This window comes from Athene cunicularia (genome assembly GCF_003259725.1).
Source record: "Athene cunicularia isolate RWA chromosome 3 unlocalized genomic scaffold, athCun1 chr3_part1, whole genome shotgun sequence".
Taxonomy (NCBI): Eukaryota; Metazoa; Chordata; class Aves; order Strigiformes; family Strigidae; genus Athene; species Athene cunicularia.
The window spans coordinates 58,758,279-58,784,083 of NW_020799097.1; the positions used below are offsets into that span (position 1 = coordinate 58,758,279).

The following is a 25,805-nucleotide window of genomic DNA, read 5'->3' on the forward strand; positions in this document are numbered from 1 at the left end:
CCGCGGCCGGGCACTGACCTGGCCCCGCCGCTCCCCTTCCCGTCGCCGGTCGGGCAGGCGGTGCTGCCGTGAAAGCGGCCCCGCCGGGAACCGCCGCCGCGCCGCGCCGGGCCGAGCTGAGGCCTCTAGGCCGAGGCCTCTGGGCCGGGCCTGCAGCCGCCCTGCCGCGGGGAGCAGCGGTTACCGGGGCAGCCCCCGGGGCGAAGCACAGGTGATTAAAGAGAATATTGAGCCTCTGCGGGCCCGAGGCTGGCGGCTGGCTGGTCTGAGCCGCAGCAGGGAAGCAGTGACCATGGCTCTATGCCACATCCACTTATGGGTAACCCCAGGCTCCAAAAACTGTCCAAATTTAAGCAGTTTTGCCGCAGAAGACTCTGGTTAGCTCCAAGGTTTCTAAATACCACATAAGCAGGTCATTATTATTTTTTGTTTCCTGCACCGGTAGCCTTCATCGTCAAAAAGCAAGCCCAAGATTTCTATGCAAGCCAATATAATTAAAGATGGTAATTTATCTGCCATCCCAGAACAACATCTCACCTCAGGTCACTCGAGTTAGGATGTGAATCCTTCAGCCTGGAATAAAGGAGCTGCTCTCTGACCTCCCAACCCGCTTGCTCTCCCTGGTGTCACACTGTCAGGAGGAGAGGCATTAATGCCCTACCCTTGGTGCCCCAGGGAGAGACTTAGGCTCCCCATGTTCACATATATCCGTTTTATCTGTCCACCCAAGTGTGAGGCCTTTCCAGCAGGTGTGTGCCTGGCCACTGCCTCCCCAGCTTCAGGTGCTGCTCACCTGCACCCACACTCGGGCAGCTAGGCCAATGTGCCGCGCCAACTGCAAACTCTCCCTGCATCAAAAGGGAATAATCCTTAAACTGTAATTTTGTGTAAATTTACAACCAGCATAAAATGGCACCATCACACACAGCCCTGCCCTCTCTGCCTTTCCCCTGGCTGGAAGAGCATGTGCTGCCACACCAGGAGCCAGATCAAGGGAAATAAATGCTTCTTTCAATGCAGAGCACTTTGTATATTCAAAGCAATATGCAAATACGAGCCAGTCTTACTCAGTCCTTGTTAATACACATACATAAGATGACTCAATTTTTAAGTATTTGTAGTGTGTCTGAAAGATATATCTGGAAATACATCTTCTCCACCTTTATTAAAGCTGTTTTTCAACCAAACTGTCAATACAGATCTCCTGAAATTGGACTAGTTGATTAAATATTATGGTTGCACATGTAGAGGATTTCAATTAATCATACATTTGGAAAAACAAAATCTTTGCACTCTGAACAGATATTTTCAATTTTGTATTGTTAAGAGAATCCTGTGAGAATATGAAATATTCTAGTCCCAGGTGGCAGTATATTTATAAAAGAAAAGGATTCATTCCCTTATTACAATGCTCTCAGTATAAACAGAAATATTGGAACAGGCAGGATTGCCTTTTATTTTTCTTCTTGGGTTCACAGAGGAGAGATTTTTTGATTAGGACTCAGTCCTGCATTTGTTTCTGGAAAACCTCAGTACCGAATTAGAAATCTGTGAGCGTGAAGCAGCTCTCACCGGGTCCTGCTCCAAGGCCTTGTCCCCTTTCTGAGTGGAGCAATGCCCAGACAGGTCCTAGCTAGGTCGGAAGCTGGGGAGAGGGATGGTGGTTGGAAGCTCCTGGTTTTCTAGGTAACATATTGCCACCTAGCAGCACTTAAGAGAAAGTAGCACAAACCTGACCTGCAGTTCCATAAACAACAGTTTGCCTTACATTTTTTTGTTGCATTGTATTGTACATGACATGATGATTAGAACAGGATATACTCAGAGAGCAGAATAAGGACTGTAGGAAAGTGAACAGATCCTCTTTGAAAACAGACGCTAAAGACCCCTTGCAAGTTGTAATTTCCAGCAGGATGGTGACACTAGTCCCTGCATGTCTGACTGTACAATAAGAAGGGGGGAAAAAAAAAAAAAAAAAAAGCACAATCCTGCAAAGTTTCTTATTCATATTCATGGGAATAATCCCACCGATGTCAATAACACTTTCTTCTTGCATTGCTAAAGCAACACTGCCCTAGAAGTGTCAGATCATCACCTGAGTGATTTAGTATGTTCCCATTCCCTATCACTGACCGAGAAGCCAGTGATGGTGTACTGGCTAAAAGAGCGACGCTTCACTCTCAGATCCAAGCCTGCCAGACTGAAATATTGAATTCCAATAGAGACAGAGCTCCCTGGTGCTATTTTTACAAACTCCTTTCAGAGACATGGAACAAACTGATGACAGATCTGGGTTTAGATCTCAAGAATTATTGGATACTAACTGACACATAGCCCCACAGTCAGTTCATAAAGGGTCCCTTAACTGTAATTTTTAGGAGGCAAATACCATCAATTCTGTGTGGAAGTGTAACAGGCTAAAGGATGGCCAGCCTAATGCATATTCCAAAGACTAGATCCACAAAAAAAGACATGGATACCTGCATTCTATTTCTAAATTTCCAAAATCTTAATAAAATTCAGATTTCTTTATCCAAAATCATGGTATTCAGTTTCTTCTCACAGCCAAACTTGGGAGGTCCCAAATCCTATTGGTGCCTGGCAGCTGTGATTCCTGGGAAGAGACAATTTCTACCAGGCTTGTTAACAAGACTACCATCCCAGCTGCCTCTCCTGTCCCCACTGCGGATATCTGAAATACCCATGAGCTGCTGCAGCTTTCTAAACACAGCCCTGCGTGCCAAGTTAAATTTGGTTTGATTTTGTTAGGCAGAGGCTGGCTGGGGACAGGCCAGTCACCGTGCATACCTCAGGTCTGCAGCCTTATCAGGCACTTGTATGTCAGCCTGCCCGCCTCATGACTCAAAGCCACCAGCACATGAGACTAGGGTTATTTCCCACTCAGTATTTGGTCACTGGACATGTCTGCAAAGGGCTCAGCTCTTCTCAGGTAGCTCCATGCCTGTCCTACCACCATGTGTTGACTTTTTCTCTGCCCATGTCATTTAAGGGTCTCCTGCTGTGGGCCTGGTAAGAACCAGAAGAGCTGATCCCAGGCTCCACCAAAACATGACTGGAAGAAGAGGCAAAGCAACACCTGCCTCTGTAGCATGGCATGGGAAGTGTCACCCAGCCAGGCTGAATGCCCCCCTCTGCCCAAGTAAAGCAGCTCGCTTCTCTGGGGAAGGTGCTCTGATCTGCAGGCTGCAGTATATTCTGGGGAAGCTGAGAGAAAGGGGCTCAGGCCCCCATGCCAAAAGCTGTTTCACTTGGTTTAGCATAATGAAATATTCATCAGGCCAGAGAGCAGGAAGGTGGTTCAGCATGGCCACAGCTTTGTGTTTGCTCAAGCTCTCAGTGACACAGCAAATATTGATGTATTTAAACATTAATAGCCACTTAAATTATTGCATGCCATATACAGCAGTTTGAACACGTAGGGAAGTGTGTTCTTGTTCTGCAAAAAGTCCTCTGTCTGGTTACAGCTCACCACTGGAAGAGTGGGTTCAGTCCAGCCAAAAGAGCCAGCAGGCCCCTGCCAGTGCTCCCACTGTCATTTGATTAGACATTAATTTTCTGGCAGGAAACATATACAGTACAGAAGTGTGTGGTGTACCTTCCTACACAAGATAAGATCTGATTTCACAAGACTACTCAATTTACAGTACAGCTTAAAATACCAGCTCATCTCCACTGATGTGTGGTGGTCCCACACTTCTTCCTCCTCCTTCCTAGGAGCTGGGACCAAGGGTGATTGCACAGTGAGCCAGCTGAGCTCACTGAATGGGCAGGAAACTGCTTTAGCACAACAACTAGGTTTTGTTTTGATTGCAGGGCTAAGGAACTGAAGCAGACTGGCTTGCCACCAGGTGAGCCTCAGGGACACAAAACAGGGAAAAGAAGATGGAGAAAGTGTAGGAGGAAGGCCACCCCGTTTTAGCAGCACTGAGCTGTCAAATGGGCTTTGTTGTATTATTATTCCTGACTCTCCCTGTGGCAGTCAGGGCATTGCCAGTTTAAGGAGGTGTGGGTTAGAAATAAGTTGCCCAGGGCAAAGCTGAGAGATGCATGAGTGAGTGCCCCTCTTTTGAGGGGGCAGCCAGTCACTGGTCACTGGGTCAGGCTAATTGTACTGGAAAACTCCACCCTAAATTCCTTTGAAGATCCAGCTGTGTTCCCTCTCTCTTCCTCAGTTTTCTGTCGCCACTCTGTTCTGCAAAACTTTCAGGAAAAAAAGGCATCGTGCCTTTTTCTCCAAGAGCACTTGAATCACACAGAAGTAGGCCAGGTGATAAATGCACAACACATTGTACTGCTGCTTAAATGTCAGCTGTTAATTAAAGCCTATGCTAAAAATGGGACATTAATTAGGGCAAATGCAGCCATTCTGTATGGGTTCTGACTAACCAGTGAGTAAAAGCATTATTTCAACATAGGTATTGGAATTGTTAATTTTTATTTGTCTGAGGTATGTTTACTATTGAAAGAAAAACAACTGAAAAAAAATTATAACTCCCTGAACTTATTATTATTTCTTTTAAAAGAGAGCCTAAAATAAATATTCTAGCACAAGAATATTCACCCGCACACAGATCGCAATAGGGAACATTTTGGTGTTAGGTCCAGATGACTCTAACAGTTGTATAACCTTGGTTGGAATGCTTAAGTGCTGTAGATATTAAAATACAGCTCTGACCTGAGAAAACAGCCTCTTGTGGCACTCCACTCGTGTCTTTCTGTTCTTAAGAAAATGGAACTATTTGCATGAATAATGTTACACAGACACCAAAATGTTTGCTAAATCAGCGCCAGAGAGTAAGGCATATGTTTCCTTTGAAACTTTTCTAAACCACTGTGAATTATTAGGGAGAATCATAATATTGATAAAGGATCTAAGTGTTCCAGACTAAAGAGATATATATATATATATATATATATCTATATCTGAGCCTTGCAGATTAACCATCTTGCTTTTTGTCTCTTTGGCCTGGATTCAGGAAAGCAATTAAGCCCCTAAATAGTTCCATTGATTTCAGTGACACATAAGCACTTGGCTGAATCAGGTCTGCTCCTGATGGAGTTTGGCCTGCCAGACTGCATTCCTTCTTGCCTCACAGCGTACTAGTGATTTTGGAAGCGCAGTTCCAGTTATTATCAGTAGCTGTAATGTGAAATTGTGGTAGATGTTGGCACTTTTATGCCTAGATACCTATGCAGGAGGTCCATCTGCAAGAAACTATGCAGATCTGGCTGAAGATTTCAGTCTTTCCCAGCAGAATTGCCGCATTTCCATGAAGTGTGGGTGAACACACTGTGGCAGACACCAGTCGTTCTTCACAAGGTCTTCATCTACAGAGCAGCCACATCTCTGCAGCTAAAGCAGAGACAAGCCCTCGATTCGGGACTGATCCCATGAAATCCAGCCATTGAGGAGAAGCCCCTGTACCTGCTATGCCAGAGGATCATCCATCCTGTGTGTGGGCCATACGGTGGGGGGGGAGCAAGTCCTGTTGCTGGGGCAGGTATTGATGGGGCTGGCACACTGCCGGCCAGCTCCCTGACCCCAGCTCCTGAGGTTGCTGCTCACAGAAATGCTATATTGACATCGGTTTTGTTTAATACATGTTTCTAGTTCCCCTATTCAAGTGAAGAAATAGCAAGTGGTTCCATGTGAAATGGAGAACGCTGTGATGCGATGTGAGGATTGTTGCTACATGAGAAGCACTAGAATATTTTTAGGTCCCTTTTTTAAGGTACCATTATCCCTTGCTTTCATCTGCCTTTTCATTAGTTCTCTTCCATTTTTTCTGGTCATCACTATTTTTTGCTCATCATATTTTTCTAGTTCACACTTTACGGAGAAAAAGGAAATTGTGAGAATTAAGTGGTGGCTGGAGCTGCAGAGCATTCCTCTTTAAAAGCAGAGATGGTTTTATTTGTCTGAAGTATGCATTATATAAGTGTATCGCTTCCACAGCTGAAATATTTCAAAAGATGGATAATGAGGTTCTCAGCTGGGTTGAGGCCTGCTGAGTCCTATGACCCTGCTTTCACCCGGGCTACTGGACTTTACATGGGAAAGCTGACCAGCTTAGAGCTTATCTTGTAATAGACCACATTCAATAGAAAAACAAAGCATGTAAAAATACTGTAATGGTAAAAGAGGTAATTAATAAAAAGAAACTTCTGACTATCACCAGAGATTTCATGGTATTAAATCGAGATATTTTAATAGTATTAAAGAACTGTTAATGGATGTGATAATGTCTCTGAAGTAACTAATTTAGGAATAAATTCATATATACCTATATGTTAGTATTTATTAATATTGTAAAATTATGGGTTTGTATTTTGTTCATTTGTTTTTCACAGAAAAAAACCTTGAATATCTGCTGTTCTTAAAACCTTTAAAGATTAACCACACCCTGCACTTTTCCTCTATTGAAAGCATAATCTTGTACAGGTCTAATATTCTAACCCATCACTCTTTTTACATTTGCCAACATTTGCTGCTTTTGTGGTTTAATTCAAACATAAAACAACATGCAGACAAATTTGGAAGCAAAATAAACCTCTCAAGATTTCTGTTGCATTACTGGTGCTTCCTGTGCTGACCCTTCTCCCTGTCAGTAGATGACAACTGGACAAACAACATTCAAAATATCAATTAACTGTTTTAGGTCTTTTAAAATAAATAAGTCTAAAATAAGAACCTAACATGAATAACACAGGCATATGAATATCTGTGAGTTACCTTATCATTCTTTCTGTGTTTTCACTAGCAGTGCAGTCAAACTTTATTTTACTTAAGTTGATCTAGATAGATGCATGTTGCCAGCTGGCCTAAAATAACAGGGGTGCAAAATCCCTGAACTATCAAAGGTAACCAGCGGACGGCAGGCTGGAGTCAGCCTGAGCATAAATTTGTATGATCTGTGTCCCTGAGGCAGGGCTGCTCCTGCTTGCGTTGGTTGTGCATGATCTGCTTGTACATTCAGATAGCTTTATTTCAGGATGCTGCTGCAGAGTACATCTGAAAATATGACTATCCTACCCTGACAAGAAATTGGCATAAAGAAATTTAAGATCACTTACTTTGTCAACTTTATCATCTCTCTTTACTGCCTTTTTACTTCACCCGTGAATAAAATAGGATTTCAAATATTAACAAATCCCCCTGAATTTTCACAGAATGCCTTTCTTTCTAGTGCTTAAAGAACATGTACTTCCTGGTAATATACCAAGAAAACAAATTTTACAAGCTTTTAACTGCAGAATCAAGTGAATAAATCACAATTAATAATTTATGCAATGCAGGCAAATTAATTTTTCTATTCCTATAAATCTGGTGATGAGTTACCGTGTCCATTTCCAAAGGTGTTTAGGTTTTGTGTTGTTTTTCCCTCCACACTTGGTAGCCAGGCTCTACTGGGAGGCTGGGTTGCTCAGCTCAGAGCGTAGCTGACCCACATGTACGCATGCATGCTGGTGCAGTGCTGAACACAGACCTTGGTGCAGTTTCACAAGAAGGCAGGGGAGCTACATGGGCTGGCAGCGGGGGATGCTCTGCCCATGGGGTTGAGCTAACATCTCTGCTGAGAGAGAGCAAACATTCCCCATTGGTGAAGACAACAGGCACTGGCAAGGGGAGCCTCACACTTTTCCATTTACTTCCCCTTCCCCTTCTGCAGAATGATGGATGGCTAGACAGACATCCTTTATAGAGTGTTTATTAATGCTAGGTATTGGTATTATTATTCATCAAATGTGATCAGACATTTATGGCCGTATATATTTTAGTAGCTTCTAACCAGGCCTGCTGTGCAGTGTTCCATGTGCTATTTCCTCACCCAAGCAGGAAGAGATAGGTAGGGCACATAATGACATCATTAAAAAAAAAACCCCTGCAAACAAAAATAACAGAAATTAATCTTTCTACAGACCTGGCACAAAGATGGAAAATCACCCTCATCTCAAGCCATAGGTGGTTAAAATCCTGCCCAGGGACCTGGTACACAACCTGTCTGTGGAGCCTCAGAGAAGCTGTTGTGCTCTAAATGTTACTGAGGGAGGATGGAACACTCAGGAAAAAAGTGATCCAGGAAATCTGTCATGATCCAGTGCCTGAGAGGGTCTTTCTCTGTCACATGCCAGGTCACACAACAGGGGCAGAGACCCAGGAGCACTCATGTATTTATGCTGCTCCCACAGCACTTCAGTCTCTTCCTCTATTGCTCTCTAGTGTTTCACAGCCATTTGTCAAACAGCTACAGCAACACATACTTACCAAACAGAAGAGAGGCCGAAGTACTGCCTGAAATGTGCCACTGCATGTGGTACAGGTCTTTGAGGGAAAGGTGGAAAAAGTGTTCCACCAAAAATGCCATGGTAGCTGACCGATCCCATCTTCTGGTGGACTCTGGTGCAGCTGATTGGTGGATCCTTACAGTGGTGCCCAGCTTCAGCTACGGCCTGGACTCATTCAGAACCAGGAGCTGAGCTACTGCTGCTCACAAAGGTTTCTCAGAAGAGATAAAGCATGTTTTTCCATGCTATAATTATAAATTTGCCCTGCTATAACTTGTAAAGCCTTTGTCAATGTAAGTTATTAATGTGAATATAAGCTCTTCCATACTAGAAGACCACTGCCAGAAAGAGGGAGTAATGGCTGTTTTGCTTAATTTTCCCATTTGAGTCCTCTGAGGTGATTTACACGAAACTTGCAGGAATCTGAATACCTTTGAGACCTGGAGACCTCTGTCGGATTTGGATGACATAAAGCAAAGGATTCAGAAACTGTAAGGGGAGTGACTGATGTGCAGACAGCATAATGCTGTAAAACTAATTTTCAGGCCAAAAATCACATACGTTGTGTTTGTTACCTGGATTCTTTGGAGTCATTATGATAGTTTGGATCCCATTTTTGAAATTGCTAAATAAGGACTAAAAATGAACTTCAAAATTGATATCCTCAAATAATGGTTTGACTAATGTTTAGAAATTTAAACTGGCAAAATTCCTTGGAATGAAAAGTCATTGAGCAGGTAAGGGTATGTGCCTATTAGAGTTTGCCTACTTCTAACAGAGCTGTAGGTTCAGGGAAATCCTGGTGGCCAAGCACCTTCTTCCCCATTTTACAGGTAAGGAGTTTCACTGTGAGAGGTTTCTTTCACACTGACATCCTTGGCAGCAGCTCCTTAGGCTGCTGTCATGCAGTCTGGTAGAGGGACAATGTCCACAGCCTCCAGTGTTTGGCTCTGTGAGAGTAGGTCAGCAGCAAGGATGGACCAGGCAACCTGAAAAGAAGGGGAATTGTAGAATGATAGGATGGTTTGGGTTGGCAGGGACCTTTAAAGATCATCTAGTGCCAACCCCCTGGCCATGGGCAGGGACACCTTCCACTAGATCTGGTTGCTCAAAGCCCTGTCGAACCTTGGTCTTGAACACTGCCAGGGAGGGGGCAGCCACAACTTCTCTGAGCAACTTGTTCCAGTGTCTCACCACCCTCACAGGAAAGAATTCTTTACATCTAATCTAAACCTACCCTCTTTCAGTTTAAAACCACTACTGCTTGTCCTATCCTTATGTTCCCTGATAAAGAGTCCCTCCCCATCTTTCCTGTAGCCCCCTTTAAGTACTGGAAGACCACTATAAGGTCTGCCTGGCACCTTCTCCAGGCTGAACAACCCCAACTGTCTCAGCCTGTCCTACCTCTGGTTTGTGTGTCCAGATCATGAACCGAATCAAAGTTTTGGTTTGACTGAAAAGTAGCACAGCCAAGGAAATGCAAAGCGATAATCAGACAGATAAGTTCTCTGATCTAGCTCAGTATGTGACTATACAAACAGTTGTGCCAGTACAGTGAAGTAGGGAAGTGTGGTGTAGAAACAAGATGCCAAGGTGAGAAGGAAGAAGAGGCAAGCAAGCATTGCCATAGAATAAAGGTCCACGAAGCCATAACCTGGGCTGCTTTAGCAGAAACTAGTGATTCTCATAATCCCTGCACCAAGTATTATCTCCTGCTTCAATAAGGTATAGAGACACCAGCCTTCTTGGCAGCTTTTCTGTCTTTTTAAAAATAAAGTAAGTTTCAACAATAAGGTAATATGTCTGTCACAATGACACAACATAGCCAAAGCATACATCTGAGCTATTATAACAGCTTCTTCAACAGAATAAATATTAAATTTCCTGCTTTCTCTGTTTCACAGTATGTTAAAGTCTTTTTGGCATCTTGCCCTGTGCTCCAAGTTCCCTTTCTGGATCCAGTCAGTCTGATACATGGGGCCACATGTACCTTACAACAGTTCAAAGGAGGGAAACCTTTGCTTCTTCCTACAAAGCAATCAGATACGCCAGATACTAGCACAATTTCTGGTAAATATAGCTCTCCTCTGACACCAGGCTTACACACATAAGGCCTGCGTTAAATCATGGGACTGCACGCATACCTGTCACCTGCAAGCACAATCTGCTCACAGAAGAAATTTATTGTTGTAACAGGATCATCTGTCCGAGATGTTCAGGGCTCCCTGGCACAGTTTCCCAGGTTTTATAGTTCATGTGATATGGGTAGTTTAAGGACTTTAGCTGCCTCTTCTGGCTCTCTCAGAAACACAATGGCAATGTGGCAGCCTACAGACCAGGAGCAGTGGGCTTTTTATCCCCTCATAGTAATAACATTTATTTCTTTCCAAGGGGGCTGCTCCTCTGTTCTTGCCTTATAAAGTCAAGGCAGGAAGGAACAAGAAGCAAGGCATTAATAACAATGGCAAGTTTATACAGTGAAGACAGAAGGGAAGTGTCATGAGAGTAACAAAAAATTGGAGGAGGGGAAGAAAATGCGTGAGGTGTTGTACACAAAGAGCTTACTTGGCCCCACCAAGACCAGAGACAATGAAATCTATTTGCAAAGATGGTATTGGTGGGTCAGTGCTTTTGATATAAAGCAGAAGAATCCCTTGCTGTGGACATGCTTTTGAGGCTTTGCAGCTGCAGGGCTTATGCTGATAGGTAAACACTGTCTGTGTTGTGTATCAATGCCCAGGTGTCATCCTGTCTGGAGTGGCTGGCTGTATGACACAGGTCGTAATCCATTTACAGAGGCTTGGGTGAGAAAACCAAGATGAATTCTCTAGCATGTAATAACACTTCATGGTGACCCAGTTGGAGAAGAAACCAGGAAGCAACCTGTGTGATAGATAGATAGATAGATAGATAGATAGATAGATAGATAGATAGATAGATAGATAGATGATGTGTGTACACAAGTGACATTGGTCCAGTTTGACCTCACCGTGCTCTTTGAAATAATGGTGTATTTTGATAACTTAAAGTACTTACTCTACATTTCCTTATCTTAGCATAAACCAAGAATGATAGTTTTAGCAGCAGGACCACCCCAGTCTGAGACCTCTCTTTTGAGTTAAGTGTGGATGCTGAGAGCAGGCACAGAATTATTGTCTAACCACATCCTTCAGCCTCAAGGCTCAGTTGCTGCACTGAGCTTCTAGAGGAAAATACAACGAGGGGTTCCATTTAGTCCCAAGGACTCAAAAGTCATATAAACAGGGTGATTCACAGCAACATGGACCATGCAGCCAGGTCTCAGACTCAGCCTATGTTTGCCCCAGCACAGGGGTGGAATTGTCCCTTCATTTCCCAGCAATATTTGCAGCCATGGCAGACTGGGGGAGAGCTTGCAGCGTGGCTGCCTGCAGCTCTCAGAGGACAGAAGCAGAGTTGGCAAGCTCTGGTGTTCCTGCTGCTGCTACCTGGGACAACCTGGGACCTGGGTCTGGGAGGACAATCACTGGGTTTGCTTTAGAACAAGTAATGGAGGAGCTGCTGGTCTTCTCAGCATTTTTGCCAGCTTAAACAATGTTATTAATCATTAATAGTAGTCCCGAAGTAACTAGGTGATACTTTAACAAAATGAAATGGAGATATAGTTTTCCTAAAATAATAAGCCAATTCACATTCCCCATAGGGTTAGACAAATGGGGAGACCCAAACTTTACAGCAGGACAGAGAAACACAGGACATCATAGCTGGCGCTTTGATGATGTTAAGGATATAATTCCCGGGAAGGCAACACAGCAATCAATATGCATTTTAGTGTAGCCTGGTATTCATAACACAGGCTTGACTTCAAGAAGAAAATAAAGCCTTGCACCTGAGGCTTACCTCAGAGTGGAGACTACAGGAGTTATGGCTTCTTGATGGGAAAACACTTCAGATCCTCATTTACTCCTGTCTTCACTGGGTTGTGGGGGATGGCTACGCTTTATGCAGTGGAGGTGCCAGAGGGATTACATGGACAGGCAGGCCCTCAGGTACCAGCAAGGGTGAGCAGGTGAGGCAGACAGCCTGTGCCTGCACCACTCGTCTCACAGGAGCCACGCTGAGACTTGTGCATCACGTACACCTTGGCTCGAGTTTGTCATCCTCATGCCCACACCAGGAGAAGATACCAGTTTCTACATGGCCCTTCATGCCAGCAGAGAAAAAGTCATGATATGGACCAATGTGAACCAGTTGATACCAGGTGAGGAATTTTTCATGTCTTCAAGTGAGAAAATAGGCACTTGCTTTTTAAGCACAGGGGTGGAGTGGTGAATGAACCATGGAAATCAATGCCAAGAGAACCACTGGGTTTTTAGCTCTTGGTCTGCATTTGACTCAGACATCTTCCAATCAAATTCCCAAATAACTAGGCTTCAGTGTGGGAATAAACGGGTGAAATGCAATGCTCTGTTTTGTTCAGGTGGTCAGATAAGATGGTTCCCAGTTTGTCCTGGCCTCAGCGTTTATAAATCAGTGTCCAGTACCAAATGCCATCGTGTTCCAGAAGTACACTGTGTTACAGAAGGTCAAATGCTCCTTGGGGATAAAAACAAACATTTAAAAAATATCAGTGTAGGCAGGGAATGTATGGTGATATAACCTAAACTTCAGTCAGTGGTGTCCCAAACTACAAAATGTGACTGTTCTGCAGAGCTGATCTACAGCTGTGGCAGCCAGAGAAGGAACTGCCAGCTGTTTCTCTGTAAACCAATAATCCAGTATCACACCCAGCAGCTGGCCTGCCTCCATGCCTGCCCTCACAGGCAGGCACCAGAAGTTACATCACTGTAATTATAAAGTGGCCTGGACACACTCATCAGACAGAGGCAGATATGTGTCCATCTCACTGTGCTATTATCCAACACATGCTCCATGAAATGTGTTTTCAGCTGTCTTGCAAGAGCCTGTTTCCCAGTCCTGTTGTGGGAAAGAATCAGGTGCCTGCTGGCCACGAACTGCTTTTCCAAGGTACTACAGAGAAGAGGTAATGGCTCTGATCAATAGCACATGGAAACTGGTGCTGTATAGCTCTGCTGAAGTTGGCTTTTATTGGGGATTTGCAAAATTGACTGTGGTTTGAGCAGCTAGTTCCACCACTCTAATGTGAACTGCCTCAGCCCAGCCTTGGCTTTTTCCTTGGTGATCCAGCTCCTCATTGTGCCTAGGTGATTTGACCAGAGAAGGGGGCCAAAGAGCCAATTTTCTGACATTTTGTGCAGAACACATATATCTGTCATTTTAAGATGAGATTTTCCAAGCTGCCGTGTTAGGACCAGATCCCAGTCCCTCTGTGTCTACAGCTGTATTCAGTTAATGACCTGAGACTTCCATTGACACACAGAAGCTACAAAGCACATTTCAAGATTACAGCCACTGTGTACCTGTGGTGCTACAAAACAGCTGCAGCAGACCTATGGATCTGACCAAAGTGATAATCAAATGTTTGGGAACCTGTGTGGGAACAAATGGGATAGTGTAGTAACTGTTGACCGTGGGCAGGGTTTTGTGGGAGAACTGAGGAAAAAATACCCTGCAGTGGCAAAGACTGATGATATTTTGAAATTGCTCATCATGAAGTTCAGTTACTGCTCTGCGGATCTGTGCCAGAGAATACTCTATTCTCTTCCATACAGTTACCAGGGAAATTAAATAGGAGGTTGCTACTATTTCAAGACTCAGAATGAAAAATAAAAGTGCTAGTTTGCTGCAGCAGAGTGAATTTACAGGGAGTCTCTGATCCAGGCTGTCGAAACAGACTGAAAAGTGCACATGGGTTTTTATTTTTCATGTCAAAAGCAGACTTAGTCTCTGATTTTCCAAGCAGGAAAAACTGTAGTGGAAATGTGTGCCCCTTACCTTGCCTGCAATATGGGGTGAAAGAAGTTAAATGTACACACCCTATTCAGTGAAGCACAGCTCTGACTTAGTTGAAGGTGTTGCAAAGACTTTAATGGGAGGAGTGCTTTTCTGCTGTTAAATTACTGCTGTGCCTCATTTGTAACCCCTGGTAGTTACTCTGACAGCTGCACACTGATACGAGAGGTTGCCAAGAGAGGCTGAATGCTTCTTCCAGGCCTGGAAGATGTGCTGGGGCTGAAGTAAGAACCAGAGCTTCAAATAGGAATTTCTGCGATGTGACCCAAGAGCATCCCCTCCCCTTTCCAGGAAATCTTTTTCATGACAAACTTCAAAAAGCTCAGGTATATACTGATGTAGGGATCTGGCATTAAACAAACGAGGATAAATGTGGAGAAGCAAAGCTATTTGCTACACGGATTTATTATGCCAAGTCACTAGATGAAGAGCAGTGGCAAGCAAAGCCCTCCTCTAAGTTATGTTTTGATAATTTCATAAAATTAATGACGTGATATTCCATCCTGAATTTCACTTGCAGCTCCTCTGAAACTTCCTCTGTCCTCTGCAATGGCACATGAAAAATGAAAACTCTGCCATTACTGCTCCAAGTTAGAAGAATGGGCAATCTCCTATAAGGAACCATATCTCCACTGCATTGACAGCATATCAAATACCAGAAGTGCTTGGTGACCTCCAAAGCACCTATTTAAATAGGATCAGGGATCAGGGTAAAGTAGAACAGGATGCCAGTCAGATACTGCCAAGAAGTGACTCTTTGCTGCAGGGACACACTACCTCCACTGACTCTGGTGAAGTGATGCTGATGCAGCATGGATTTAAATGGTGTTACTGGAAGAGCACAAGACCCCTGAAAACAGAATAGCTTCTCAGCAGAGCCCGACACTGTCTTGTCAGATCATGCACGGCAGAGCAGCAGATGTGACCTCTGTACCTGGATGTGCTGCACTGCTGTACCCTGAACTCATGTTAAAAGTGACACAAGTCATCTTCAAATGCTGCTTCTGACCTCTGCTGTCCTCCTCCCTCTCTCTGCCTGTAGCTACAAATGAAACACAAGGGTTCGTGTTTGTCAGCTTTGGAAAATATTTACCATAATCACAAATTGTGATTTTTGCTAGAAATGCCACAAGGGGGAAGAATCGTGTTATTTACAGGTCAGTGTTCCTTTAAAACATTTGGTTTGTTCAGTCAAATTAAGACTCCAATTGTTCTACAAACACTTTGTTGGGTGAGGCAGGGAGGGAAATAGGAGAACAGATAAGGTCAAACAAATCCCTGAAACCTGAGGAAAACTCAGTCAAATTCTTCAGACAACTCTGGTTTTGTATCCAAACAGGGCAAACAAGTCTTGCATCATATTGGTGCAAAAAAAAAAGTCTGGCCCATGCAAAACCAATCCCTTTCAAAAGCAGGCATAGTTTGGCTCTTAGGCCAACTGTTTTTGCTTAAGCTTTCCATTAATCTGTTCAACAAAAGATTATAAAAGTTCAGTTTAACAGATTTCCCAGCTCTACAGCGGACAGTACTTCCTCTGGTTTTAATAATAAATAACTGAAACCAGCCCCAATAAGGTTGAGAGAGGCATGCTGTGGCAGCATGGCCAAAGCGTTTGTAGCCTCACTGGGTACAATTCTCCTTTTAAGAAGGTTTTTTTTTTTTCATCACTCTAACAGCATCTAAGCACCTTGGTGGAAAATTAAAACCCCAGCCACATGCTTCAGGCTCGTTTCAAGGCACCAGCTCTTACTTAGCAAGCAGAGCTGTACTTTTTGCTAACACTGTGATCCAGAGCACATCTATACGGTGATGTGGTGCTGAGTTTTTACAGAAAAGAAAGAGAGGCCAGAACAACCTTCTGCTTCAGATTAGTGCATTAGCTTTACAACCTATGAGCTGTAACTCCTAGAAATGTATGTATACATATACAAGCATCGTTATGCTCATGAATCAACATAATGAAGACATGCCTGCATGATGTCGTTGTTTGGATGCTCTTAGATAGCTGAGCAGTTCAGTGAAACAGTGTAATGAAATACAGAGTGAGAACTGCTTTAAAATAATCTTGGATGTTCCCAAACTTTTGCCTGAGTGGTTTGACTATAAAAGAAAGGAGAGAGGCACTGAATTAGCATTCCTGGGAAATGAATAAACTGTTACAGCCTGATCAGGAAGGCAGACGTAATGTTTTCTCTCCGTAGGAAGTAACGAAAGCTAAGTTCATACTGCAAAACATAATGAGGGGTGTTTGTCATAAGTTAAGAATCAATGAACTCCAGCTTTCATGTGGTCCTGGAAGGTTCTTTTTCAATGAAGAGATATTTCTTCTTGCAGGAGCACTCCAGAAAACAGACTTCACCCTCAGTGACAGTGTGAAAAGTCAAATTAGATGGGACATAGATTTCCAGGTAGTAGAAAGGCTCTTTGATGAGCCCACAAAATAAAATAAATAAATAAATAAAAACCCCAAACAAACAAACAAACAAACCACACGCCAAATAAGGATTTTGGCCCAATTTCTACAGTTAGAAAATCATCAGAATGAGACTTACCTCTTCTTTTGAACAGAGGCTCAGCCTCTATTTCAAAAGCTGTCTCCTGGCTCACTGAGAAGCACTGTCTATTACCAAACCATCACACTGAAGTATGCAGAAGAAAAACCAACTCTGGCACTAGCCTAAGGGTACCTATCTAGTAAAACATTGACTTATCTAACCAAGGAAGTATCTCACTAACCAGAACAGATGAATCATATGGGGTTTTGGCTTCTCTATCTTCCAGTCCAGATCTGCTTCCTCTTTATCATTCAAGAAAGACTTCTGGTTGTCTTGCCTCTGTGCAGGGATTAAAAATGCTTTAAGTCCCCTTTGAAAAGGAGGAGTTGCCTCAGTGGCAGAAGGCGTGTTAGGGATCTGGATCTCCAGTTCTGCTGTTTATTCCATATGGACATCCCAATAAACCTGTGTGATGATGAGGAGGGAAAATTAAATGCAAACTGTGCACCCAGGCAATAAATGTGACAGAACCCTCTTTACTGTTGGAAAAATGTCCCACATACAGTCTGTTTGGGTGGAAAAGAAATGATTTCATAGTTTCTGAAGTTCTTCATTCCTATTTATGTCAGCATCTCCCAGGAAAAAGAACATCAGAATTCAAGTGGGATTTTTAAGATGGAGTTGGAGCCAGCCAGCCAGCCAGCAGAAGCAATCGTGTCACTCCTTGAGAACAAGCACAGCAAGAAACAGTGTCAGGGGGAATGGGTTCTGTGTCCAGTTTGCAAGCTGTAATAATGCCAGCACATGGATGAATTTAACCAAGAAACCCACCTCTACTGCAGGCAAATAAAGATCAAATTCACAGAGCAGTTTGGCTGCTAGCGGGTTTTCACACATAGTGAGTAAATAACTGTGTCAACAGGAAAGACCAGGGAAGTTACAACTAAATCTTGGTTTTACATTCTTCTTTTAAGAAATATAAAACCAGAATAATTTCTTAGGGAAAGTGGGAATATTCTTGAAATTTCCTGAACTATTTCTGAGATTTCCTTCTATCCAACATTTATTCAAAGGTTTCCCAGCTACAAGTTGAAGCCATGACTTCCCAAGAGCACAAGGCTCATAACTAATTAGAATGCAATGTTTCACAAGTTTTATCATCTTCTAATGATGGTGCAACCAAAGGATTACATGGTCTTACCTACAATGCTGAATTTAGGTACTTCACTATCTGTATTAAATGGTAGTGTAAATTAAGTAAGTGCATTGATGGGCGTGGTAAAGTTATTAAAATGTGGGAGTATTTTTTTTGTTTCCTTAGGCCACACCTTTCTTGTAAAGCTAATTCTTGCCACCAGCTGCAGTAATAAGCAGTACTTGCTCACAGATACATTTATCTGATGTCATGGATTTGGATTCAGCAATTCTGCTTTGGAATATGTTACTATAAGTGAATTCAGTTTAACTAAACCGATGAAAAGGACATTTTTTTAAACTACAATCATGTCTTTTTGAAAAAGCTCCCACAATTTTGCAATCAACATATGCATATGCACAAAATATTCCAGAAAATATTGTATTTTTCTTAAAAAGATTTAAATAGGATTTTTTGAACTCTGAATATGCAATACAGCCAGAGCCTTGGTGGCTTTCATTCAGGAGCCTAGAAAATTAAGCTAAAAAGATCAATGACCTTTTGTCATTATTTCTGATAAATCTAAGTATGCTTGAGAAAATCCCGTCTGGAAGTATTTAAACAGAACACAAAGGAAGACTCAAATAATTGCAGGGCGTCTACCCTGATATCACATTCACTGTAGCACGTGTGGATAGTGACAGGACACATAGTTTATGGAAAATGTTTAGTATAAGACAGCCCTGATTTCACTCACTGAAGAGTTCAGTTGATAAAAGTAGCTTGAACATATAGAATAATAGAATCATAGAATGATTTAGTTTGGAAAGGACCTTTAAGATCATTGAGTCCAACCACAAACCTAACACTTCCAAGTGCACCACTAAACCATGGCCCTAAGCAGCACATCTACACATCTTTTAAATACATCCAATGCTTGATAACCCTTTTGGTGAAAAAACATTTCCTGATACACAATCTAAACCTCCCCTGGCACAACTTAGGCATTTCCTCTTGTTCTATTAATTGTTACTTGGGAAAAGAGACTGACACCCACCTTGACCTCCTGTCAGGTAGTTGTAGAGAGCAATAAGGTCTCCCCTCAACCTCCTTTTCTCCAGGCTAATCAACCCAAATTCCCTCAGCCACTCCTCATAATAATTGTGTTCTAGACACTTCATCATCTTCCCTGCTCTTCTTTGGACACTCTCCAGCGCCTCAATGTCTCTCGTGTAGTGAAGAGACCAAAACTGAACACGGTATTCAAAGTGCGACCTCACCAGTGCCCAGTACAAGGGGACAATCACTTTCCTAGTCCTGCTGGCCACACTATTTCTGATACAAACCAAGATGCTGTTGGCCTCCTTGGCCACCTGGGCAGACTGCTGTCTCATATTTAGACAGCTGTCAATCAACACTCCCAAGTACTTTTCCTCTGGTCAGCTTTCCAGCCACTCTTCCCCAAGCCTGTAGGAGAGTTGTTGTAACACAAGTGCAGGATGCGGCACTGAGCCTTGTTAAGCCTCATACACTTGGCCTCAGCCCACTGATCCAGCCTGTCCAGATCCCTCTGTAGATCCTTTCTACCCTCAAGCAGATTAACACTCCCACCCAATTTGGTGTGGCCTGCAAACTTACTGGGGGTGCACTTGATCTCCTTGTCTAGATCATTGATAAAGATATTAAACATATGCAACTTTTCATGATTTTGGATATTCTAATAAGAGATATGACCCTAACTTAAAATGTTGTCCAATTGTGTAATGCAGTCAGCTTTAAAATGTACAACATTCTTGTTTTAAAAATGAGTACTCTCTGGGGCTATGGTCACATGTGACCCCATATCTCAAAACTAGTTGTTACTGAGGAATCATCACTGAAGGAGGACATATCTGGGAAGCTTCTGCAGACTTCATCTCTAGGCTAGCAATAGTCACCATTTTCTTGTGGACCAAGAAGTAAATGTAAAATCAATGATGCTAATATTGGTGGCTGAGACAAGATGAAAGAAATAGATAAAATCAGGCTAAGACTCTTAACCATCATGATCTTGATCATTTGGTAAACTGGAACTATTCAGTGAAAATGGCTTCAACATAAACCTTCAAAGTTTCGCTTCAAGGAAGAAGAGATACAGGCCAGACTAGCAGCCTGAAAGGCACTATCTTAGGAAACAAACAAACAAAATGACCTAAAGAGTTCAGTCATGAAAAAACAAGATGATGTGATTATATAGTGACATTTCATGAGGAAATGCATAAGTTTAACAATATTTCCAATTGTATGGACATGGTTTTACAAGAACAGTGGCTGGAAAATGGAAGCCAAAGTAATTCATGTGAGAAATCAGACATATACCTGTAACCTGCCTTTGTGTATATAGGTCTGTACGTGTGTATACATATATAAACCCAGCAATCCAGAACATGCTGAATGGGATGACAGACCTTTAGTTTCTTTCCAGAAGCCTTAGCTAAACGCATTAATTTTGGATTGGAAATGACTTATTGAACTCAGTACAGGAATAGCTGGATGAAGTGTAATGGCCTGTTGTTTACAGAAAGCCAGATCTGAAGATCTAACAGTTCCTTTAAATCACTGAAGCAACAAACTAGAACCATTAGCAGGAACGTTAGCAACTGGCCTTTTTCAAAAGGCCAGTCCCAAGCAAAATATTCAGTCAGCACTAGTGCTCATGTTTTGCATTGTTGCCCCAAAATTGTTCTCTGGAAACAAAGATATGGAAGACTGTGGCCAGATGTTCAGAGACCCTTTGTTCCTCTGTGCCCAGCGAGGGATTAGCTCATGGGTCTTCCATCCTTTTATTGGCGGTGTGTCTTTTTTACTGTGGCTTATTAAGTGGCTTGGGGAGGCAGTGTGGACTGAATAGGCTGATGGACTGCGTGCTGCATGGCAGAAGGCTTCACACAGCTTTTTACAAGAATTTGTTTCTTATAGATTTTATTCATGCATATTGATTCAATAACAGAAAATGACACGTGAAAAGCATATCCCCAACGCATTTTGTAGAATCTAACCAGGTTTCCCATTTAGATGATCAAGGACCAGAGATATGGAGAAACACAAAAGACAAAAATCAAAGGAAAGGGATTATAAACTATATCATCCTCAGTATGTTACTAAAAATTTCTGTCGGGGTCCTTCATGCCTATTACCTTCATGACTTGCAGTATCAACACTAACCCTTAAGAATAGAAATCTTTATTATGCCTACTTAAGGGCTGACGATGGACCTTATAGTTTGATACTGATTTTTAATTTGCCATGTTTCAGATACAAAATAATATATCCTAGGAGCGTGTGTTGAAACCTTTTTTGACTTGCTGACTCTTAATTTTATTTTTTTTTAAGCATCTAGCCTGCCACTGAATTTAAACCTAGTGACAATAGGCTTGCCTTCCTTAGTGCCTTCTCACAGACCTTTTAGAAGTAGTCTACAAACCTGAAGTAAAAACACACTGTATAAGCACATTGAGTGGTTAGGGCTTGGTGACTTATATCTTCACAATATATAATGGCAGTCACCAGTAGGTGCACCCAGAAATGCTTGTGCCTGTTGGAATCAGGGAGCTCCCCGGCATTCAGGAGAGCTCTTTTCCAACCACCATATCTGGTTGCAAGTGATAAGTGCTTAGTCATACCTATTTGCAGCAGTGTGTGTAGAAGGCTAGGGCATCTGCTGAGAGGTGACTGTGTCCCTCAGTGGGGCACACAGAGATGATGGCCCCAAGAAGGCTGAAATGTAAAGTGCTAGGAAAATCCCAGGTGCAGACAGAGACTGGTCTTTCTTCACGTAAGCAACACAATTGTAAGTGCAGCAGCCAGCATCATCTAGAAATCCAGGCCATCATGTACTCTGCTACCTGCTAGTGTCTTCAGACATTGCCTTAACACTGTTTTAGATTTGGCAGTGCCAGCGCAGTCTGGTTTGATGGGAGTACCCAGTGTATGATATCAGCATTTGAAAGAAGACTTTAGCAGGGCAGGAAAGGAATGAGCGGGAAAAGCCCAGGGTTGAAGTTGGATTTCAGAGTCAGACAGCAAAAACCAGCAGCCAGCAGAGCAAATTCAGAGCCTGCTTCTGCATGCCCTGGTTTTCCTGGCTGCAATAGAAATGTTAGTGAGGAAACTAATCCAGCAGTTAAAGGCAAACATGAGTAATCTGGGTTGTGATGAAGGACAGATAGGTAGTAAAACTGTCAAACTTCACTTGAGCTATTCCACCTTCAATGGGTACCACCTATTTTTATATTTTACTTTGCAGAACACACAAGTTCTCTATCATTTTACAAACTTCACACATCAGGGAGCCTCTATCCTTTGAGGTAATTTTCTTTAGACAATGTAAATGTCATCTGCCAGTTGTAAGTATTATTATTTATAAGAAGCTGTCAAGGAGTGAGGGGGAAATGATGCAGGCAGCTCACTTCTGTCTGGTTAGCTCTTAGGAGAGATCAGCATATCCTTTCAAAAAGGACACAAAGCCAAACTGTAGCCCAAAATCCACTCTGCAAAACAGTGCAGTAAAGCACATGCTTTAAAGCCAGTCAAGGTAACACTAAAGTGATGGTTTTTTTACAGTTCTAAAAAAGCTTGATTAGTGACTACTTGTGGTGTAAGAACCCAAAGTGGCCAGAGAATGGACAGAGCTCCCACTAGTAATTGCATCCAGCTGCATTTTGTTTGCTTTGGGGATTACTTTTTTTAGCCTTTTGTTTGACCTAACTTACATCTGAGCAAATTTTATCCTCTGATGAACAAACTCACTTATCCCCATTTCATCCTCCCTGAGCTGCCAGTACCGAGTGTCTCTCCACCCCACGACCTGGATGGGAGCAGAGGAAGGACCTTCTACCCACACACCATTTCTTACCAAGCTGTACGGTTTACAGCTCTAACACCAAGGGTAGCTTTTGTCATTGTAAAGTCAGCAAAGGAGTATGGGATGTATGGCTGAGAACACTAAGATTCAAGGCAGATTATGGCACTTAGCTGTGGATAGACTAACCAGAAATTTTGTAAGTGCAAAAAGGAGATTTTCACAGAGGTTTGGTTCAAATCCCAAAGATACTTAGGTGCGTAATTCCCAAGGAAATCAATAGCAATCAAATGGCTGAATGTCCTGCCTGTTACATAAAAGAAGCAGAAAGAAATTGCGTTAGCTCTCCTATCAGAATTGCTGGTTCAATTCTGTGAAAATCTTCCCAAAGAGGACAAGATTAAAGGAGGAAGGGCAAATTCCAGATGAATGCAATGAACAACTTTTTGGTATCCAGAGGTGCCCTCCCAAGAACATCCCAGCCCAGAAATGCTCTGGAATATTTTCAAGCATGTTGGGTTTCAGACTATAAAATCCACCTTCCAGTGTTTTGCTTCACCCTATTCAAAAAAATCAGAAAACCCTCACATTTCCCTGAAGACATCTAAAAGAGAAAAGAGACTCACTTACTATTGCCACTACATAATACTTCAAGAAAACAAAAATGAAGAGGGCTTTATGAACTCTGCCTACATCAATATTAACTGTTCTAGCTCCTCTTTAGCCAGATCCACATTGTTAAAGATCTTTCCCCAGCAGGGTGCGGGTGAAGCCATATAGGGAGAGTAGCGTCCCTCCCTCCTGCTGCCCCTTTTCTGATCCGAGGGCAATGCTGAGCCAGAGTGCATGGTTACAGAGCCTTGCCTCTCTCGGCATGGCTACCATGTCTATTTTTATTTTACTGGTGTGCTCAGCTGTTCTTTTTCCCCTTGGTCTGCGCTGTGCTGGGATCTCAGCTTCTGACCCCTGTCTACAAAATTCACAGACAGAAAGTACTGAGGCAGAGAAGTATTAAAATGAAAAGTACTTTAGTGTGTGCTTAAGCCTACTGTAATTGTGGGGCCAAGTCCTTTAAGAGAACAGTGTGGTGTACTTAAATCAGAGATTGAGGAGCTTGCTTTTACTGCTGTTTCTGATTGCGCCATAGGAGATCCTCAAGAGCAGAAGCACATGAAGACAAAAGCCCACTGCCAGAACACATTTTGGACAAGGTTATCATGGTTGGAAAAATGCAGTGCTTGTTTACCCATGAGGCTGTTTTCCCTTTGACACAGAGTATGTCTTTGCTAGCAGATACTGAAAGCTCACTGGGAAGACTTGCCAGAAGTTGTGCTTATGAGGGAGGGGGAAGTGCTGATTCTTTTGTTCTTTCAACTTTTCACCCTCGACTGTACCTGCTCTGGGCACCACAGCAAGCTGGACACCTTCCTGCGAGAGACCGCTCGCCATGGCTCTTGGACTCCCAGATGAAGAGGGGGGACCATCTGCTGCTAGGGCTCAGGAGAGCTGCCTGGGGTTTGCCAAGGTTTCCTGTGAGATGTCGGACAAACCTACCACCCATATATACCCATCTTCACTTCCCCACTTGTAAAATGGGAGGAAGAGTGTTTACCCATCTTATATGCTGCCTCTTTTTAAGTCAGTGATGACTAGGAAGTGCTTTGAAAGAAGGGTTCATCAAAATATCCAGCCTTATCCTTTCTCCGCACCATGCCTATTTTGGCTGCTTATCCCCAAAGAATTTTATCTGGGGTTTATTATTTCTCTGTTTTTACTTACTCCCTGGAGATTCACATTCTCCCTACCCCCTTTTTATTCCCCTCATCTCTCTTTTAATTATCTTGTGCTCTTACTCTCCAAATACTGCCAGTGCCTCTTCCCAAGACTGTGGTTTCATGATAATTGGTACCAGCTACCTGTCCTAACAGGACAAATGAGATCAAACAATCACATTCCTGCCTAATTAACCCAAGCCCATAGCAGTGGTTTCTGGCAGCCTGAAGCTTTCACATGTGCTGTGGGAGAACAGGCAGTACCTGATGTGGTGTGAAGTAAAAACAGTGATATAAAGCCAGCCGATAAAAGCTGAACCCACCAATGTTCGTCAAACAAGTGGGAGCTGGCAGAGTTTATTAGTGTCAGATTGGTTTCAGGGGACTGAGGAGGTTTTGATCCAGTACTAAGAGCCCTAACTTTTCTAGTCTTAAAAGTCTTATATTACAAAACTGCAGCCTTAGGTGTGTAAACACACCAGCTCCTCTCCTTGCCCCTTACCACTGGTGGGCTGCACTCTTTCCCACATCCCTGTCTGGCTTTCCTGGTGTGGGGATGAAGAAGAGCAACACATGGCAGAGGGCAATGAAAAGGCTTTCACCGACAGTGTAACAGCTGAGCTTTTGTTTAGCAGCTTCTCCCTCTAAATAAATAAATAAAAAGGATGGGTGTATTGATTCCAATAATGCTGTTCAAAGCTAGAACTATGCTGGTTTGTGGAGGAGAGTGTGTGTGTGTGAAAGTCTTTGCCCACCTTGGGGCACTGTGGTTGCAGGTTAGCTCCCTAATAGTTTCTAAAAACCTATTGTAGTTAAAAGGAAAACCAAAATTACACAACCACACAGCTTAGATGTATTGTAAATATGGATTTTTAGAATTAAAAAATGATAGAATTTAAGGGAAACAGCTGTTACCAAGACAACAATTTTCATCTAGATTAGCTTTGTGGGCAGTTTTGTAGGTTTATGTAAGAAGTTAAATTAATCCATTCAAGATGCACACTCAGCCCTTTCCCACAAATAAAATAAGACACCCAATCAAATTTTGACAATAGGAAACAATATGTGTGTTGCAAGCTGGTCTGGCTGGGACTGAGTTAAATTTGAAGTTATTCCCATCTGTTTCAGATATCCCGATACTTTTATCACAGTGAAAATACTGAAGAGCACCATTTCATGATAATCCGACATAATAAGCCAACACTTTACCTGGTTCTATGCACTCTCTCCCCATTTCCCTGATCTGTGAAATTCTTTTTACAATTTTTATGCAAAGAGGCCAAAAGACAGCAAATATGTGGGTTGCCTTGGTAGAGGAATGGCGGGGTGTGTGATTGGGGGGG

General features: G+C 42.8%; 1 protein-coding gene across 3 annotated transcripts in view; it reads right to left on the reverse strand.

Moving 5' to 3' along the window:
* The window catches only part of ECHDC1 (ethylmalonyl-CoA decarboxylase 1), a 66,211-nt gene that overhangs the window by 37,873 nt on the left and 2,533 nt on the right, over window positions 1–25,805 (reverse strand). The window contains exon 1 of one of the 3 annotated variants that reach the window (XM_026845738.1): window positions 19–184. The exons of 1 other annotated variant lie outside the window; for it this stretch is intronic. The gene's annotated coding sequence lies outside the window, so the exon portion shown is untranslated. Of the gene's footprint in view, window positions 1–18; window positions 185–25,805 lie in introns of those variants that run through there. One more of the 3 variants, XM_026845742.1, reaches the window with a different exon arrangement.